The sequence below is a fragment of the Bos indicus genome, chromosome 10 (genome assembly GCF_029378745.1).
Source record: "Bos indicus isolate NIAB-ARS_2022 breed Sahiwal x Tharparkar chromosome 10, NIAB-ARS_B.indTharparkar_mat_pri_1.0, whole genome shotgun sequence".
Taxonomy (NCBI): Eukaryota; Metazoa; Chordata; class Mammalia; order Artiodactyla; family Bovidae; genus Bos; species Bos indicus.
Genome location: NC_091769.1, coordinates 35,769,324 through 35,788,179, shown reverse-complemented (window position 1 = coordinate 35,788,179; position 18,856 = coordinate 35,769,324). Strand labels below are relative to the sequence as shown.

The 18,856-nt window shown below is 55.6% G+C and overlaps 1 protein-coding gene across 4 annotated transcripts in view; it reads right to left on the bottom strand.

The window, feature by feature from the left end:
• The window catches only part of PAK6 (p21 (RAC1) activated kinase 6), a 39,570-nt gene extending 23,019 nt beyond the window's left edge, over positions 1-16,551 (bottom strand). The window contains exons 1-3 of one of the 4 annotated variants that reach the window (XM_019968506.2): positions 15,835-16,551; positions 15,002-15,080; positions 5,198-5,315 (exon numbers count right to left, since the gene is read on the bottom strand). The gene's annotated coding sequence lies outside the window, so the exon portion shown is untranslated. Of the gene's footprint in view, positions 1-5,197; positions 5,316-5,801; positions 6,211-15,001; positions 15,081-15,592; positions 15,724-15,834 lie in introns of those variants that run through there. The other 3 variants (XM_070797263.1, XM_070797264.1, XM_019968505.2) reach the window with 3 other exon arrangements.
• Positions 16,552-18,856: the final 2,305 nt, after the last annotated feature.

The following is an 18,856-nucleotide window of genomic DNA, read 5'->3' as shown; positions in this document are numbered from 1 at the left end:
TGAACCCAGATCTGATTCCCAAGTCCTGCTCCATCCACCATGCCCACCCGGAAGGACTCGGGCTGTTGTTAGTCTCCTTCCCAGAGGTCTCTGTGAACAGGAAGGGGCCTGCACAGCCTGTGTAGAAGGGGGTGGGCCAGGGCCCGCTTCCTCAACCAAGATTGCTGGGTTCTTTCCTGTTCTGATCTGTGAGTCAGAGGCCAAGGGAGATGGGTGCTGTCCTGACTTGTAAGCTGACCCTTACTTTGGAACCAGGATTTGTTTTTGTTTTGCTTTGCAATGGTGGCGGTGCGGGTGTTCTAAAGAGCTCGCCTTGGCAGCTGTGATGCAGGGCCTGGCACATGCGAAAAGACTGCAGAAATAGCAGGAGAGTATTTTCTCCAGCACAGGTCACGTCCCCTCAGTAGGGTCTCAGCCTAAAGTCAGGCAACTGGCAAGCCTGGCTCAAGGAGGGTGGGCAGAGCTTTGTGGCTGATACTAGGGTTCTATGGTGACGGGTGTGAGGGGCGGTCGGATGGTGGAGCCCCTGGACTAGGGGCTGTGGCTCAGCTGGTCCGGGGTCCATAACAGGGACGGCAGACAGCTGCACTGGGTGGGTCACTCTCTCAAGCTGCTCTTCCTCTGAGTGAGGAGACATCCGTCTGCCAGGCCTGGGGTGCCAGCACCACCAACCCACCAACCCAAGGCAGAGCCACGAAGGCATGAGTCTGCGCTTAAACCACAAAGCAGAGCACAGGCTTCCCAGTGAGCACTGCCATTTGAGGCAGACCCTGGGGAGTGAAACTGCCCGCTCCAGATGTGCTCCAAGACTGCCTTCCTGCCAGAAGTCCTCTTGGGATGTAACTCTGGGGCCCGTCTAGAGCCAGTGTCAACTGTTTTCTTAACCCTTGGTCTCTGCTTTTCACCAGAAGAGCTGGTGTCCAATGTGGCTGCCTCACCCCCAGACCTGGCTTCCAGTGGGCTCTGGTTGTTCCCATATGTTGAATTCTTTTCAAGGAAAGGATACTACTCCCACTGAAGGGATTCACAAGAGCACACTACAGGCTGGGAAGGTGCTTTCCAGAAAGCAAGCCTGAAGGAGTTTGCAGCCACTTGTAGGGAACAGGATTTAGTTGGCTATATAAGCTTTGGGATGTTGTAAGCTCTCTGTTAGGATGAGGCTGGTGGGATTCCCCTCCACCTACAGACGACTGGGAAAAGAGATGGCAACTGCCCCCGGGGCCCCACTCCCTCCGAGGGCTAGGGAGTGAGAGTGGGGTGCACACTTAGACCCCGTGAGGGAGGCCTGGGGCTGGTTTTGTCAGGGCTGTGTGCTGGCTCAGCGTGGACCGGGGTGTGCAGTCCCTAAGTTCTGCTTGTGATCCTGACCCCCTCTTCCATTCTAGGACTCAGCATTTCTGGAGGTGATAGGGGAATGGATTTATTCACCTCTGCCAGCTTCTCTAGGTACAGTGAGGCGAGAAACACCATCTGTCCCAGTTGGAGGGGCCGTTTGGGGTATTTTTAGTAATCATCCCTCAGGGAGTGCCTGGTGTAAGCACCAGGCTCTGGGCTGAGCATTTCACACACAGAATCCTCGCCACAAGCCCGTGAGATGGGCCTATTATTGTACCCATTCTGCAGATGAGGAAGCCCTTGCTCAGAGATTGATCTGCTCCAGTGAAGCAGCCAAGAAGGGAAAGATCTCTGTCAATTGGACCCAGACCCTGATGTGAATGCAGCTGCAGTCAGCTGTCACCTCCTACCACCCCACCCGTGTCATTCTCAGAGTCACGCAAGAGGCTCTGTGACCTGGAGGAGAGGTAAGGCCCTGAGTCCTAGAGCATGTACAAAGGCGCCCCACTGCTGCCTCCGTCCAGCCACAGAAGGGCCTACGGGGGACCTTGTTACCTCCAGAGCTGGGCCCTTCACCCTGAGGTCTGCTGCCCGGCCTCTTCATCATGCTCTGTGGGAACTGTCACCCCCCCCAACCCTTCCATGACAAGGAATGTGCCTCACCAGCCCCCTGGTTGAGAATACCCTGGACAGAAGCCAGTCTTTCACTGGAGTATTCTCATCCGTCAGCAAGATTATTCTCAAAATTTTATAAAATTGTATTATTCGTTCATTTATTCAATAAATTTCATTTGTTGGGCATCTGCTCTGCTCAAGGCTCTGGGGATCGTGGTGAACAAAACAGAATCCTTGCTCTTGTGCGTTTAGCTGGCTTTTCCAAATAGATGTTGCTAGTCCCCTGACCTGCACGGCCTGCCTGTAGGACTTGCTGGGGTCTGGCTTCCCCTGAGCCCCTGCCTCATTTTCCATCCCTTGGTGGCATTCTCTGTAGGAGCTTGCCCACACTCTGCTGGCCTGTGCCAATGCATTCAGTGATGGGGATGTCCCCCTTCCTAAGGCCCCTGCCCTCTGTCCCCTCAGAGCTCGTCGTCCTTCGTGTAGGGCTGAGCTCTGTCCCCCCTCAGCTTACCAGGAGTCTGGGCCTCAAACTTCCCTCTGCATGTGACAAGAGAGGTGGCACCCCAGCACCCTTTCTGGTCCCTAGAAATGCACCAGGCAAAGGGCCTGAAGACAATTTCATTTGCTCTTCTGCCCAATTGTCCCCTGCAGTGTAGGTGAGTCCTAGACGCAGGCTGTGCCCCTTACTGCCCCTGCTCACAGGCTCTGAAAGATCTGCCCAGGGCGCTGTGCAGAAATGTGGACAGAGCATCCCCAGGATACAAAGCAGTACTCTGAGGTTCTTCTGCCCCACCAGAGTGGCCCAGAGAGAAGCCCAGTGTGCAGGACAGACGGCCTGTGCACAGAATGCGCCAGAATGTCTGGGTTCCCCACCCCTGGCATCCTACCCACACTACAGGTCTTAGTGAATCCCCAAGGGAAAGATAATGGGGCTGCTGTTGAAAAGAATATGATAATAAGTCTCATTCAATCACTTGTGTCAACACTCCAGCTAAATGAGAGGCCGAAGAGTCAGGCTGGTCAGCCAGGGAAGGTCAATATTGACTCAGGCCTGCCTCCTGGGCCCGGCTCCAGCCTGCAAGTGCCGTGTTGCGGTCCAGCCACAGCTCAAGCCAGAGCAGCCATCTGACCTCTGTTCACATACTTAGAATCTCAACCGCTTCCCCAGTCGGCAGTGCTGGGATTTCCTGGGCACAGGATTGTCTCCAAGGGCAGAGGGAAGCATGGCAGGGCTGCAGGCCTGGCCCCTCTTTGCTGTTCGATTTTCATCAGCTTCCACATAGACAGAGAGGCCCAAATCGTCATCACAAGCCTAGTGTGATGCCTCGCCCAAAGAACCTCCAGAGTCCCCTAGTCACAAAAAGACTGTTTTTACAGTTATTGTTTTAACTTTATCTCTATGTTGCTCCCTTCCTCACTCCAAGTTCACAAAACTGCAGTGAGATGGGCCAAACCTGTTGACTGAGTATATTTTTTAGGACGACCGGTGACCAAGGAGAGGAAGGCAGAGCCGAGAAAGGGAATCTACACATACACGTGTATTACATGCCCAGCACGTGTCAGACACTGTGATCATGACAGTGACGATTTTACAAGGTAGATTTTAAGAGCTAAGTCTACAGGTGGAGAAACTGAGGCTTAGAGGGAAGTCATTGTCTGAGATGGTGAGTGTGCAGCTAGGATTCAAGCCCAACTCCCAAGCTCTTCCACGATGCCTGATACACCCGGAAAAGCCAACTGACCTGCCCCAGATCACACAGCTCCTCTAGGCAGAGGTAGGACCAGAAGCCTCAAGCCAGAGTCTCTCTCTGGCCCAGTCTGCACTGGTGGTAACAGCATGTCCAGAGTCACCTATGAACAGGTGAAGCCCTGCAAGGCTTCACAGAGCATGCTGTTGTTTCTGCCTCCAAAGCCAATTCCCTTCCAGAAATGCCCCTGCCCAGGGGCGCCTCACTACCCACCCTCCACAGACCCTCGGCCTTGACTCTATTCCCACTGCTTGGCTCTAACATCCTCCACAGTCTCTTGCCACACAGCCAGACCATTCTTCAAGTTCTCCAAGAGAGGGCTCAGGTGGCTTAACCTTTTCCAAAACTGGAGGCAAGGCAGGTAGGCTCCTGCTGGGGCTGTCCTCCTGTATCAATTATTATTGTCACTTCACCAGCTGCCTTGTGAGGAAGACATGATCACCCCCATGTTATAGATAACTACATTAAAGTTAGGAGAGAAACAAAGTAACTTGCCTAAGGAATCAAAGGCAAGTCAGACTTTGAACCCAGCTCTTTCTGAGTTCCAAATGCTGTGCCCGCCACTGCAGTCCTACATATGACTGGGAAGAGCTCACAGCAGAACTCACACCATGGGCTTCCCTGGTGGTCCAGTGGCTGGGAATCCACCTTGCAATGCAGGAGACACAGGTTCAATCCCTGATCTGGGAAGACCCCGCATGTCACAGAGAAACTAAGCCCATGTGTCACAACTACTAAACCCATATTCTAGAGCCCTCAAGCCATAACTACTTAAGCCCACACCCCCTTGAGCCTGTGCTTGGACAAGAGAAGCCACCGCAGTGAGAAACCCACACACCACGATGAAGGGTAGTCCCTGCTTTCTGTAAGTAGAAAAAGCCTGAGTGCAGCAACAAAGTCAACAAATAAATAAATATATCTTAAAAAAAAAAAAACCACACACACCAGAATGAGGCAAGGTAGAGAAAATGCAGCCTACACACTGGAAATCTTCATGTCTTGGCCCTTGGTGTCCTCAGCGGCATCTCCCTCCCAATTGGAATCCACTCACTGGGTGTGGGTGAAGTTGGAGAGATTTTAGCAGGTTGGAGAGCTGGGGAGTGATCTGGCAGGCTGGGATATGCGGACAAGCACCTCTGGCTGGGGCTCTTTCCTGACCTACTCAGCCCAAAGGCTGGGCCTGCTTCACTCCTCCTGTTTGGGAACCTCTTTCCCAAACAAGAATTCAGTGCACTGGCCTTGGTGACATTGCCTCTCCCCAGACAGGCATCAGACCTGGGCCAGGAACAAGGGCGGGCCATTTGAAGCCCTGTGCCTGCTGCGGGTGCAGGCGGTTGAAGTAACAATGCACGCCCACTAAGGACTGGGAGGGACCACTGCCTAACAGTACCGAAAACGAGCCAGCACAGGAGGGCCACCTGCCTGCCCACTGTCCCAGCTTCTGCCTCCCGCAGATCCCGAGAAGTCCCCTGGACACCCTTCCGGGGCTCACTCACCTCTGGGCCGCCTTCCCGGCCTCTTCTTTCTCCCAACTCCTCACTCTTTAGAGGGCAGAGCTTTCAGGCACCGAGGAAGGGGAAGGCCTGACACCTTCCAGGGCCAGTCCTCCGAGGCCTGGGTGTAAACAGATCAGAAATTCATTGTGACCGAGGTAGTAAGTATCCCCGCAGATTTTGCGACTGGCCGGAATTCAAAGGCTTCGGAACCGCCCCCCATCCCCCTCTGCCCGGCCTCCGACTGAGCCACCTTCTCAGGTGCGAGGGCAGGCGGCGGGCTCCCCGCGGAGCGCACGGGGACGGGGGGCGGTAGGCTCAGCGCTCCCTCTGGCCGCCTAGCTCCGACCCAGCGCGGCCGCCGGCCCCGCCTCGCCAGCACTAGCGAGGCGCTCTCTGGACGAAGCCCGCCCCCGCCAGCCTGGGCGCGAGCGCCGGGCGCACAAGCGGAGGGAGGTCGGCTCCCGGCGCAGCCGAGTCCCCTCTGCCCGCGCCGGCGGCCCCGCACTTCGGGGAAGGAAAACCCGGGGACCCGAAGCCTCGCGCGCGGGGAGGCCGGTCCCCGCCCCGGCGGGGCTCACAGCCCCTTGGCGGTCAGGACACCCACCTGCCGAGCGGGAAGCCCCCAGAGCTCTCCGAAAGGCCGCGGCAGTCCGGCCCACCCTCCGCCGGGAGGCGCCGGGAACGACGAGGAGAGGCCGGGCTTACATGTTTGTGCCGCGCCGGCTTCACCTGCCCGGAGTTTGATTTCGGGGTGTGGCCTCAGGTAGGACGCGGCGAACGCAGAGCCCGGGAGAAGTCGCCGAGGCGTGCAGGGGCAGCGGCCAGGGGGCCTCTTCTCCCGAGGAGCGCCCTTCTGCTCAACGCATTTTCCCTGGCCGCTCGGCTCCAGCGGCGGCCAGCCCTTTGCCTTCCTGTACTGGTCCCGGCCGCTGCCTACCGTGACCTATACATTTCCCTTCGGACCCTGGGCTGCCGCGTAGAGGACCGACCTGGACTGTCCACTGAACGCCTCTCTGTAATTAACTCCCTGATTTGCATTGAAGACGCACGCCCAGGCGGCGTGTACCCACCCCCCACCCGCACACCGTGGAGCGCCCTGAAACCTGCCACCTTGGCCTGTCCTGTCCCATCGGGACATGGTCCCACGACTGCCTTGGGGTAGCCCCCTTGTGTGGGCAGGAAAGCGGAAATTATAGAGATCCCAATGCCTTTGTCAGATCTTGCTCAGTTTTGAGAACCCTCTGGTCTCAGGATTGTAGGGAACCTCTGTGGAAAGAAAGCTTCCGGGAGCCCTGGATCCCCACCCCACCCCCAGCCCCACCCCCGCCAAACAGAGGAGAAGATATGGTTCTAGAGCCAGTATCTCCTAGTTGTCCCCAGCAGTGCCCTGGCGGGGGGTTAGGATGGCTATCCCAAGTGGCTCACTCTGGGCTGCCCTTTGCCCTGCCCCTGGATTGGAGGATGGTTTGTCCTGTGTTTATATGTGTGGGAGAAGGGCAGGGGCCATCTGTCTCTTCCCTAAACAAGGAAGTGAGAAGACTCCTGCTGTCCTTGGGTCCAGAGAGAGGGCTGTGTCCAACTGAATATCCAGGGGATTCTAGCTTAGAAATTCAGTATATCTGGACCCCAGATGGCTGCCCCCCAAAGCAGTGGCAGGCACTGGGGACAATGCAGGGATTTTCATCACTTTGAGCACCTCAAAATTTATCATTGAGGTCACTGTTGCCATGTACAGTTTTGCTCACTGATTCTTCAGACATCGTGCAATTTATGAATAAAGAATCTGCATTTTAGGCTCAGTTGCTATGCACAGTTTACTGTAGGCTCCCACCAAACACAGCTGAGATGGCCAGTGGGAATTCATCACTCCAAACAGGCCTGCACCCTGTCTGGCTGCATGTCCGTCCTTAGCCTCCCTGGGGAAGGCATGGTGATGCCAGGTGGACAGGCTGGCTATGGGAAGCTGGTTGTGCTGGGTGGGAGAAGGAGGGAGAGGGGAAAATGGTTGTTGAGGATTTGAAATGAAGCAGGAACCAAAGCTAGAATGAAATGCATTACACCATTGAACCTAGAATCAACACCCTAAATTATTTTTTTAATTGACACACACGAATTATTTTCTTTTAATTAAAATACCTTATATACCAAAACCACAGTTCTAAGCAGGACTTTTGAACTGTTAAGCTACACTAAAGTGTGAACATTATAGTATTATCAGAAATGAACTGGTATTTAATTTGGTTGGATCCAGGCTTGGGTATCCCAGAAAGGCTACAAGCCAAGTCCCATCCTTACCCCATAGGGAGAAAGTCTAGGGAAACTTGGGGGGCCTCTCATCTTTGAGATCTTTGGGGCCTTAAGAGAGACAGGACTCCTACTTAAGTAAGACTGACTGAGAAAGTAATGAATCCCCCATCTCTGGAGGTATTCAAGAAGCAGATAAAATCTGTCAGATGTGCTAGAGTAAAGGTTCCCATAGTGAATACCAGACTAGACTAGGGGGCCTCTTGGGCCCATCATAGCTCCACATTTCTGCGCTTCCAGGTGGGGTACAGATGGGTCTTCTGCGGTGGGTTGGATGACCCTCTGCTTATCTGGATGGCTGGGAGGTACAGAATGGATCCTGAGTGAGTAACTTCTGTGTGCAACTCTCTCCACTTCCCCATCTTCCTCTCATCCACTCCCAACTCAGTCCTGCCCAGGAGGAGGAGGCAGAATAACAGTGCCGGAAGTGGCGGGGACAGTCTAGGGACAGCTTCTTCTCCAGCATCTACAAGCCTCCTTCTGGCCTATTGTCAGGTTGCCACCTCAAGCACAGGGAGAGGGCCCAGGCACACCCTCCTTTGAAGAGCCTTGGCAGCTGGCATAGGCCTTCTGGTCGAGGGAGTTGTCCATGTACTGCCATTCCACAGATTGGGCAGGAGTGCTGGACTAGGGCACTGAAAGCTGGCATTTCCCCATGGGCTGTGGTTCTCAGAGCCCTACCAGCTCTGGGGCACTGGTCAACCAGCCTGGTCTGGGAGGGTGTCAGGGAGGGCACATGGGCAGGGCAGGCACTCCCTGGCTCTCAGCCTGTGGCTGTCAGGGCCTGTTGAAACATCTGAGCTGAGAACCCGGGTTAGGGCCAAGGAGGAGAGATACAGATCAACTTGTGGTTTGGAAACACAAACACATTATCTTTCCCGGGCACCTTTCTGCTCCGTGACTCGAAAAGCTTCCTCAGGGTCCTTTCTCTGGGTGACTGCCCTTCTCTAATAATAATGCCTACCGATTATTGAATGCTTCTGATGGGCCAGGCCCCATGCTAAGCTATTTACACATATCATCACTCAAGTCTTCACAACAACCCTGAGACAGAAGGACTGTACTGTTGTTATTCTCATTTTATGGATGAGGAAACAGATGAGGCCCAGACTGGTTAAGCAGCCGGCTCAGGGTCTTGTAGTTACTGAGTGGTGGAGCCAGAATTTCAACCCAAGAGTATCTGTCCCCAGTCCATTCTTATAACTCAGTACTGCTCAGAGTTCTCTGGTTGCAGACTGTCAGATATGATTGACCATGCGGGGTCAGGTCCATGGCAGCAGTCGGTTGGAGAGGCACTGGTAATTTGCCTCTTGGTGCTGGCCCTGACTACCACCCAGGAAGGGCAAGTCATGTGACACAGAGAAGTGTGTGGGGTAATCTCTCCTCCATTTCTGGTGAGGGGATGAGGAACCCCACATGGCCCTGGGTACGAGGGGCAGAGAGGGCCTCAGTTTCTGCCATCTCTTACTGAGTCATGAGCCAGCACTCTGCTTGAAATCCCTGCATCAAGCCATCTGTCCTTCACAGACCCAGAATGTGCCAGGTACCCTCAGGCCACATGGGGAGGTGGGGCCTTGCACCTGCTTGCTACCTGGCTGGAGAAACCCCTTGGGGCCGGCCTCTAGGAGGAGTAGCAGCCCATTCACCCTGAGCCCCTAGTCTGAGGAGAGGAGGCATTCTTTGGAGAAGATCTCTTCCTCCCCTTCTCTTGTAGGCTGCCTGCGCCTGTCCCTTCCTGCTCTTGGGGTGGTCTGGATCAGTGCCCCTCACCCTGATAAAACTATCCATCTCTCTCCTGATGGACCTGGGAGGCAACCTCTGAGGGTTTGGGAGAATGAATTGAGAAAGCTGAGGTTGCCAAACCCTTGGGGTCTTCAGGCAGGAGGGAGGTTGAATCTAGCCACAGAGACCATGAGTTCCGACAGGATCGGAGCCCTTCTGCCTTTCTAGACTTCCAGCTTGTCTCAGCATTAGTTTCTTGATGTGTATAAGGGGGGAGAGGGTTCCCTTCTTAGGGGGATTCCCTGATGGCTCAGTGGGTAAAGAATATGCTTGCAATGCAGGAGACACAGGAGACATGGGTTTGATCCCTAGGTCCGGAAGACCCCCTGAAGTAGGAAATGGCCACCCACTCCAGTATTCTTGCCTGGGAAATGCCATGGACAGAGAACTCTGGAGGCCTACAGTCCATAGGGGAGCAAAGAGTCTGACATAGCTGAGCAACTGAGCATGCATACATATACCCTTCTTCCTCGGGAAGATGGTAGAATAATGAGGTCTAGAGCATTGGGGTACAGGGGCCTCAAAGGACCAGCATCCCCAAACAGGGTGAGAGTTCTTGGCTCTTGGCCCTCACAGCTGCTGAAGGGTCCAAGGAGAAAACACCCCTCCCACACATCATGTATGCACAAGCTGCCACTGGGAGCAATGGAGCCCAGTTTAGTGCACCACCAGGGCAGAATCCCAGGGTTCTTCCAGGAGACCTAGATACTAAATCACTCCAAATCCCAGAGAGAGAACCCCAGCCCCATCTGGCAGCACCACCGGGGCCCAGTTAGGTTTGGGGAAAGTCCATAGGACTCCCCTGCCTGGTCACTGCCACTCTGCACCTCAGCTGAAGGAAATGACCACACCCTGCCTTTCCTCAAGCATGCATCTGTACTGGGCTTCCTTTGCCAACTAGAATACATAGGCCCATCTTCTCTAAATGAAAGTTGACACTGAGGCTGAGCTTCCTGAAAGTCCCAAAGGGACCTGGTGACCTGGACGAATCACCCAGATGCAGGGGCCACTGTCCACCCACCTCAAGGGGCTGGAGCAGGGTCAGGGTAGACTGCAGCACCCTTCCTGGGTACATGGGGGCATGAGCTACCCTGGAGCGGGTGGCACCAGAAAGAGCCACCTCTGTGCTAAGGACACTCATTTTAGAGACATGATGAATTCCTTTAATATCTTCTCACTATGATCACTTTGCAGCCCCTGCTCTTAATGGGCTCCAAAGTTCCATCCAAATGTCTGTTGTTGGCAGTTTAGTTCTCTAGCTGGCATTTTTGCTGGCAGAACTAACAGCTGGAAGCTTCCTGAATGGAAACCCTTCATTGTCATTTCCTTTCTCCCAGGAACCTCCAGGAGCTGCCCCCAGTCTAAGGTCAGGGCAGGGTTCTGATGGGCACCCATGTCCTGGAGCCAAGGGCCTGACTTTCAGGAAGGACAAGTGAGTTGGAGCAGCAGAAGGCTTGTGCTCCAAGTAGGTATGAACTCCGGCCAGATCCAGGGAAGGAAAGAGTGAGGAAGCATGATGTTGGCTGCCTAAGCCACATCTACAACCTTCTGGGGGACACCTTAGCTCTAAATGCACGAAGGTCACAGACTCTGGCCCATGTGGCCTCTTGGGAGCATTAACCATCTTGCTATAAAGCTTGGGGCACTCCACCTTCTGCATCCGCCTTGGGTCAGTGTGAGAACATGACTTGCCACTTGGCTGGGCTGGGCTATGCTTAGAGGGTGCTAGGATGGGGTGTGGGCAGACAGCTACCATCATCTGTTCTCAGGGTGTTTCATTCTTTAGTCTCCGGACCACACCTCAACCGCCCTGGGAGGGCCTGTGGGACCTTTATGTGAACACTGACATGAAGGGTCCTGGTGTGCACTGCCCTACTCGTCTCTCCTCCCAGCGGTTCTTGCTAAGAGACAGCTCCACCTCCTGTCTGACCAACCTCTCCTCTATAGGAGGCCTGCATGCTTGTTAACTCCTGGCCTTGCATTCATGTCCCTGGGTCTGAGATCTCCACCTTTCCTGATCCCTGACATGCCATCTCCCAGAAAAACCCACTATCATGGGATATAAAAGCCAGCTTGAGCCTGGTGTCAGGGAGACAAATGACAGATGACAGGCCGCCTGCTCCTGGAATCTGACCTTTGATGGTGGACGCTTAAATTCCTGCCCAGGGTCATGGCATATAACTGGGGAAAAGACCACCTGAGGCAGAGGATCTCCTTGTGTGCCTCCCGGTCACAGAGTCAGCTCCAGAATCTCTTTTCTTCCTAGATGCTATCACCATTACCCTGTCCTTTGGCTTCAGACATTAACAGGCTTATGTTCAAAATAGAAAATGCTTCCTGGGACAAGTAGAGCTGAGTCTATCTATTTACAAATTAGCTGAATCTGTTTATCAGAGAGTGGCTTGGTCCAAGGAGGGGGTCAAGCCTGTCTCCTTGTGGGGAGCTGGCAAAAGAGCACGGGCTGAGCTGGGGCTCCAGGTCAAGTAAGAAGTAGGGGCTGGGGAAGGGCAGGGCCCAACCCTGTTAGGGCAGGATGCACAGAGGAGCAAGGGAACCTGTCCGGCCTCCTACTGTGTCAGGCTGGCTGCCTCTCCCAACCATTGAGTTACCTGGCAGCTCTCATCTGGCCCTGCTTGGGGGCGCCTTTACCAATGCTCCTAATGGAAAGGCTGGGACCCCCAGGCCCGAAACTGACTCTGCTGCCAGTCAGTTCTGTGATCTCAGGACCCCGCTTTCCTTCTCTGGGTTCTGTTTCACTCTGTGAAATGATAAGGGCTACGTTACACAGTTTTGGGGCTTCCCTTTGGCTTGATGCTCTACAGCGATCCATCCAGGGTGGCCAGCTCCTATCTGGGGCAGCCCTTCCCTCCTCTGCACTCCTGCCCACTGGCCTGGGATTGTGCTCTGCATGCACAGCTGGTCCCTGTCTCTCTGCACCCTCTGGGTCTTCTTGCACAACTCCCTAGGGAACCTCATTCGAAGCCGAAAGGAAATGGAGGTTGGAGGCGCCAGGCCAGGACTGAACCAGAGAACTAGTCCTCCCGGTTTTAAGGTTTTAACCCTGCCACAGCAGCAGCACTCAGGGGCGGGGTGGCGAGCAGGCAGTGGGGGCCTTGAGCAAGGTGACTGGTTCCTTGCTATTTGCCCTGCGGTGGGTGAGCGGGCTGGGCTCCTGCTGCATGGGATTCAGAGACCAGAATTGGGAACCAGCAGACCTGAGCTTCCTGGTCAGGCTTCTCTGAGCACGTGGAGCCCCTCCCCGTCCCCAGTCCTGGGCAGCCTGAGTGTGCAAGAGAACACAGCCTTGCCTCCCTCCCCCCTGCCCATTAGCCAGAGGCCTGAGGCCCCCCAAGTCTTGGTGAACTTGGGAAAACCAGAGCCATGCAGAAAGGTGTCAGCATCGCTGACCAAGCACTTCAAGGGTGAAAGGTCACCACAGAGAGCCCATGGGTGTACAAAAAGCCATCATTGTCCCTCTGTAAAGTCTCTGCCCTGCGTGGTGAGTCGTGATGAGGTTTTATAGAAAATGCTGGCCAGCGTGAGTGTCCCTTTGTTGGGGTGGGTATGTTGTCATGGAGCTGTAAGGGAACCTGTCCCCTGCCCCACCCCTTCCTGTGCTAACTACCCCCAGGGTATGAAAATCCATCCTGTTCAGCTTTCCTCTCCCCTGTCTGTTGAAGGGCTGTAAGCTCCCCAGGGCAAGGGTTCTGTCCTGCTCACTCTTCAGCACTCCCATCCCTCACCCTGTCCTGCCACCAGAGTTGGCTCCCTGCAGTCAGGCCATCTCTCCTCACTGCCTGCGAGCCAGTGAGCCAGCACAAGGGGCCAGTGGCCATCCTCCAGTGCCACCTACAGCCCACACCTCACCCAGAAAAGACAAGTCCCCTCCTTTATCCCACCCCTCACACCTCTCACCTTAGCTCCTCATGGGCCCTCGGACTGAGCTTGGAAAGGGCAGCTTCCAGGACCAGTGGGCCTGTTAATCCCAGACAGGAGGGCCAGCCCGCCTTGAGGAAGTCAGAGCTCTTCCGGATTCCGAAGCTTCCATTTTCCATGATCTAGTCCAACCTGTCGGCTAGTTCTTTTAGGGACAGGCTGCAGAGGGCCCGTTATGAGGTTTGCTAGCAAGCTTCGCACCAGCTGAGTCTCCTTCCCACTCAGGTGTGGGGGGCATCCAGCAGGAAGGACTCTGCTTCCGGCCACAGGTCAGCTTCCCCCAAGTCCTTCTGGCCTTCTGAACCCAGGACAGAGTGCACAGAGGACCTCTGGGGCCATTTGGGTGAGCAGTGTGGTCTCTCAGGGTCTGTGCCTCCTCCCTGTCCGGGCCTCCCACCCAGCCCAGCCAGCTACCACCCTGCTGGCCTGCTGTTTATCTGGTGCTCCCCAGCTGCTGCCTCTCTGCCCCTAGCCAGACACCAGATGCTGCTCAGCTCTGCATACATAGGGCACTGCCAGGCGTGGAGTGGCCTTTTCCCAGGCAGTGGGAATACCCCTCAGATGGTAATGCCACAGCTAGTAAAGACTCCCTTTTTCCTTGCCCTGGAACCAGGTATGGGGATTAAATGAGTGGGAGACACTTGTGTTCATCCTGACTCTGGTCCCTTGAGCTCCTCCAGGATAGGAGCATTCCTGGTCATTTTGGGGGATTCTGTGCAGAGTGGGTTTGCCCTGGCTGGAGGCTGCTGACCTGACTGCACCTCTCCCTGTGCCTGGCATGTTCCAGATTGCTCAGCTCACCAAGAATGTCTGTCCTTGGAGGACTGAAAGGTCCATGCAGCCCCCATCTTCCTCCCTTGTAGCCACTGCAGGGTGCACGGAGCTTTCCACCCAAATCAGGGGCTCCCAGGCCTGCTCCTGGGGCCAACTCCTCTTCACAAGGCACCCTGGTCACCAGGGCTCCCAGGTTTGTCACTCCTGAGCTGCAAAGAGGACCCCTTGCTTAGCCCAGAGGCCTTATTCTTGGCTAGGTGAGCTTCTGTGAGGCTGAGTCCCAGGCCCACCAGGCCTGGGGACCATGCAGTCCAGAGCTCATCCTCGACTTCAGAAACCTGGTTCCCACCAAAATCACTTAAGGAGAGACCCGAAGCAGGACCCTCCGACCTTGGTGTGTGATATCAGGGAAAAAGCAAACTACACCATATGAGCCTTGCTTCTTGCGGGGTGGGGTGGGGGCGGGATGTAGGGGGTCCCTAGTGCTTTATAAACTGGAGCTCAATGGGCCTGGTGTCCCTAAAGTTCTGACTAGGTCATTAACCCTGGGGCCTGCTCTCAGCCCAGCAGTCCCCTGAACTGGGCTGATGCCAAGTTTCAGAGTCAGAATCTGTGCCAAGTCAAGCTCAGCATGAGGGTGTGACTTGGATCCCAGGCCCCAGTGGATGCTCCATAAATATTTGTGGGATGAACACATGAGGGGAGTGTCCCAGAGGTGGTGGGGCCTCCCGGAGGGGCGTCCTGATGGCAGTGCGTGCACCACCCAGCAGGAAGGGGAGGTGAAGGCAGGAGCAGCGGAAACAAGCATTTCTCTCTCTGGCTGGGGAGCCAGAGGCCAGCTTGGACAGGGTTGCTTCCAAATCCATCTTGGAAGGGGGGCAGATGGGGTGGGGTGTGGGCGTGGGGCTCCTGAGCCCAGAAACCCACAACTGCCGCTCCTGTTCCAGATGGTGGGCAACCTGAACACCTCGGTACCCCCACCCTGCCCGGGAGCCGCAGGGACCTTACCTGAGCTGTCCTTGGCAGCTGGGCCCCGAGCTCCCCACTGCAGGCCTCCACTTGTCTCTAGCTCAGGAAGCGGCACTCCCTTCAGGAAAAGAAAAAGAAAACCTCAGTGCTTTTCTCACTCAGCTGCTTCTCCCGAAGGCTCCTGGTTGGTGTCGTCCTGCCTCTGTGGGCACACAACCTCCTCCCTCCCGGTGGCTTACTCACCGGTGTGCTTGTGAGGCTGCCAGCTGTGTGGGGGAAGCGGGGGGCCCACGCCCCACGGCCTGACACACACCGGAGCGTGCCGTGTGGGGTCGAGGGCCCGAGGGGCTGGCCCTCTGGGTCCTGAGTATGGGGGACCAGAGCCCTGGGCAACATCTTCCCCAGGGATGTCCCCAAACGAGCTCGGTGGGAGACACACTGGAGAGGGATGAATTCCTGTAGGAAGCTGAGTGCCCAGGGCTGCCAGAAGACGGGGCAGCCCAAGTGCTGTCCGGCACTCTGGGGGGTTGGTTTCCAACCTTGGCCCACTCCCTACCCTGGCATCCTGTGTGTCTCTGTCCCGTGGACTCAGTGGGTCCTGGGCCCATCTGAGCTGGAACTGTGCCTCACCTGCTCAGGCCGGGTGCCTGGCATCCTTTTCAACAGCACCCATCTTGGGCAGGCCCAGTATCGGTCAGGGTGAATGGATGCTGGATCCCCCGCCCCCAACTCTCACTGGCCCCCCGTGGTCTGCTCTCACACATTTGCTCCTCTCTCTCGCGCGCTCTCTCTCTCTCTCTCTCTCTCTCTCACACACACACACACACACACACACACACACACGTGGAGCCACACCCAGCAGAGCCACCTACCTTCCCCAGGCCAGCCTAAGCCAATCCAGCCTTGATCTCCAAGTGCCACTCTGACCCTAGGAGCCACTCATTTATAGAAATATCTCATAGGAGGTGTGTTCAAAGCCGGGCAGGAGGACTCCGGTCGGCTGGACCAGACTCCCCTTCTCTCCCGACACCTCCAGAGGATAGGCCGCCTCATCACCTTATCTGCTATTGCACTTTGCTGACTGACGTCTCTCCCGGGCACCTCGGGCCCCCACAGCATCTTCCATATCCTTAGGGGGTGGCGGCAGGCTTGTGGCAGGTCCCATCTTCCGTGGAGCCCCAGGTAGGGAGGGGAGAGCTGGAAGGGGCGGGACCCAGGTGCAGCTCCAAGTTGCCAGCTCCCAAAATAATCAGATGCAAAAGGGAAGGAAGAAATCTCCAGGCCAGTGGGTGACTCAGTGCCCGTGGGCCGGCTTAGTCACCTGGATAGCTGCTCCTGGCTCCCAGCACCTCAGGCTGGGAGCGATGCCCTGCCCCCTGCAGCCGGCAGCAGCAGGCTGTCAAAGGGAGTGCGGCCACGGAGCCCCGGCTGGCCCAGGGCTCCCGGCAGGCGGGCACCGGTTTCCTCCCCAGCCGCCTGTGCCTCCTCCACCGAGCACCCCGGCTCACTTTGGGATTTCTCCATTAAATCCTCAGGCAGCGACCTGCTCGTTTGGGGCTCCGAGCTGCTCCAACGTTGCTTGGCAATTTTGATATCGTCGGGGGTTGCCATGGGGAGGAGGGTGATGTCATTGACACAAAAAAAACCCACTGAATTTACAAATCAGCTGGGGCTGGAGCTATTTATAAAAACACGTTTTTCCCTGCCTTCCTTTACTGAGGGGGAGGCGGGGGGAAGGGCTGCCTGTGCTCTCAGGGCGAGCCTCCCCCCTGCAGCCCTGGACCTCCCGGGCTCCCCGCCCCCAGGGCTGCAAGACCTGGCTGCCGGGCCACAGCTGGCTGAGCCCCGCTTTTGGGGTCTCGGTTGGTTTTGCTGTGAAGAGTGAGAAAGCGGCACATAGAGGGTGCTGGGCAGCATGGGCATCAGCTTCAGGGCTTGGCAGGGACCCTTTGTTTCCCAGCCCCTGATCTGAAGTATCGGCCTTTGCAAGTGGGTGCTTGAGCTCCCCTGGGGCCAGGGAGAGCTCAGCCTTGCACAGTGCCCTCCGGGTCCCCGAATCCATCCATCCCCTCACTGGTTCTTTATCTTCTCCCAGTGCCCAAGCCCAATCTCGGCCCCCTGCTCCTCTCTCCCATACTCGCCCACGGTCCTGTTGGAAAACCATCCTATCCGTGGTTTTGACCATCAACCTGGAAATGCTCACTCCAGAGCCCAAGTCACAGCTGCCAACACGGGCACCACCTTCACCAGCCAGTTCCCACCCTAGTGCCCACTGCTGCTGATGGCCAGATGGAAACCCACCATTCCCCTCGATGCTTCCCCACCCCCGCCCCTTACATCCAAGGTGGCACTAGGCTGCTCATGTTATTTTTGAAAACTCCTTCATGAATTTTCTTCCATAAATGAACAGCGTGGTGTTTGGTTAAAAGCCCAGGTTCCGAGCTTTCTGTCCCGAGTTCACATCCCAGCTTTACCGTTCATCAGCTGAGTGAATTTTGGCATGTTATATAAGCACCTGGACCTTGATTTCCTCGTCTGTAAAATGGGGATGATTTCACCTGCCTACAGGGTTGTGGGAAATAAGTGAACAAACTCCTGGCCCAGGAACTGCTCACCCTGAGAGCTCAGAAAACATGAATCTTCTCAGCTTTCCGCTTCATGACTGGGCTGTTTGGGGCTCACTCTTATCCACCCACCAAACAGCGGCAGATTAATCTATAGAAAGATGACCTCAGTCACCTCCCGAGTGACGGTCTCAGGCTGCGCACATAGACATTTTGATTGAGCTGTGCAGTATGGGACCACGTGGCCTGTTTAGTCATAAAAACTCAATTAGGGTTTCTAATTACTAGTCATCTTGAGCAGAAAAGGGATTTTTTTGGACAGCCATCAGGTAACTAGCTCCCAGCACTGATGAGAAATCTGGAGAATCAAGTCCGGGACAGAAGCCAGGCAGTACAGAGGTCTTTAGGCATCAGACCTGACTCTGCAGATTCCATGCCTCCCCCACCTGGATGGAAGGTGCTCCCACCACGTGCTCCACCTGGTGTGCCTCTGGTCTGGTGGAGCAGAGGGTAGCCTTGTCAAGGGTTCCCATTACCCACATGAGGCGGGAAAGATTAGGGTGGAGGCGCTGAAGGAAACTGTATGTGCGTGAGTGCTCAGCTACTCAGTTGTGTCCGACTCTCTGCAACCCCATGGACTGTAGCCCACCAGGCTCCTCTGGGATTCTCCAGGAAAGAATACTGGAGCGGGCTGGCATTTTCTCCTCCAGGGAGTCTTCCTGACCCAGGGATCAAACCCACATCTCCTGTGGCTCCTGCATTGGCAGGTGGATTCTTTACCACTGAGCTACCTGGGAAGCCCCAAAGGAAAGGGTGCTGGAGTTCAGAAACCAGTCAAGGGTCACCATGGGTCTTGGCCACTTTCGCTCATCCTTCCAAATTCCTGAGAGTGATAATCAGACATTGTTGATTCTGTCTTCAGGGACTTCGGGAAGCTGACGCCTGCACAAAGTAGAACTCATTCATTCCTCTACGTAATGTTGCATGGATTCTTTTTATTTTTTTTTGACAGGGTTTCTTGATTTGGTGAGAATTGCTGCCAACTGAGACCCCTTTCCTCACAGGTTGTAGAAAAGGGGAAATCTGTCAGCCATTGGAAGAAACCCTTCAAAGGCTTGGCTGCCTCTTGTAGGGGGCAGCCGGACAGATGCCTGCATTCTTGGGCCATTGCTTGGGTGCTCTGCACCCTTCGTCACCCCAGTGGGTCACCTCTGCTGATCCCAGCAGGCTGAGCTCTCGGGGGCAGGAACCTCAGCATGGTGCCCGGCACACATTAGATGCTCATACATACTTGGTTGAGTGAATGAAAGCATGAGGAGGTTCTTTGCTC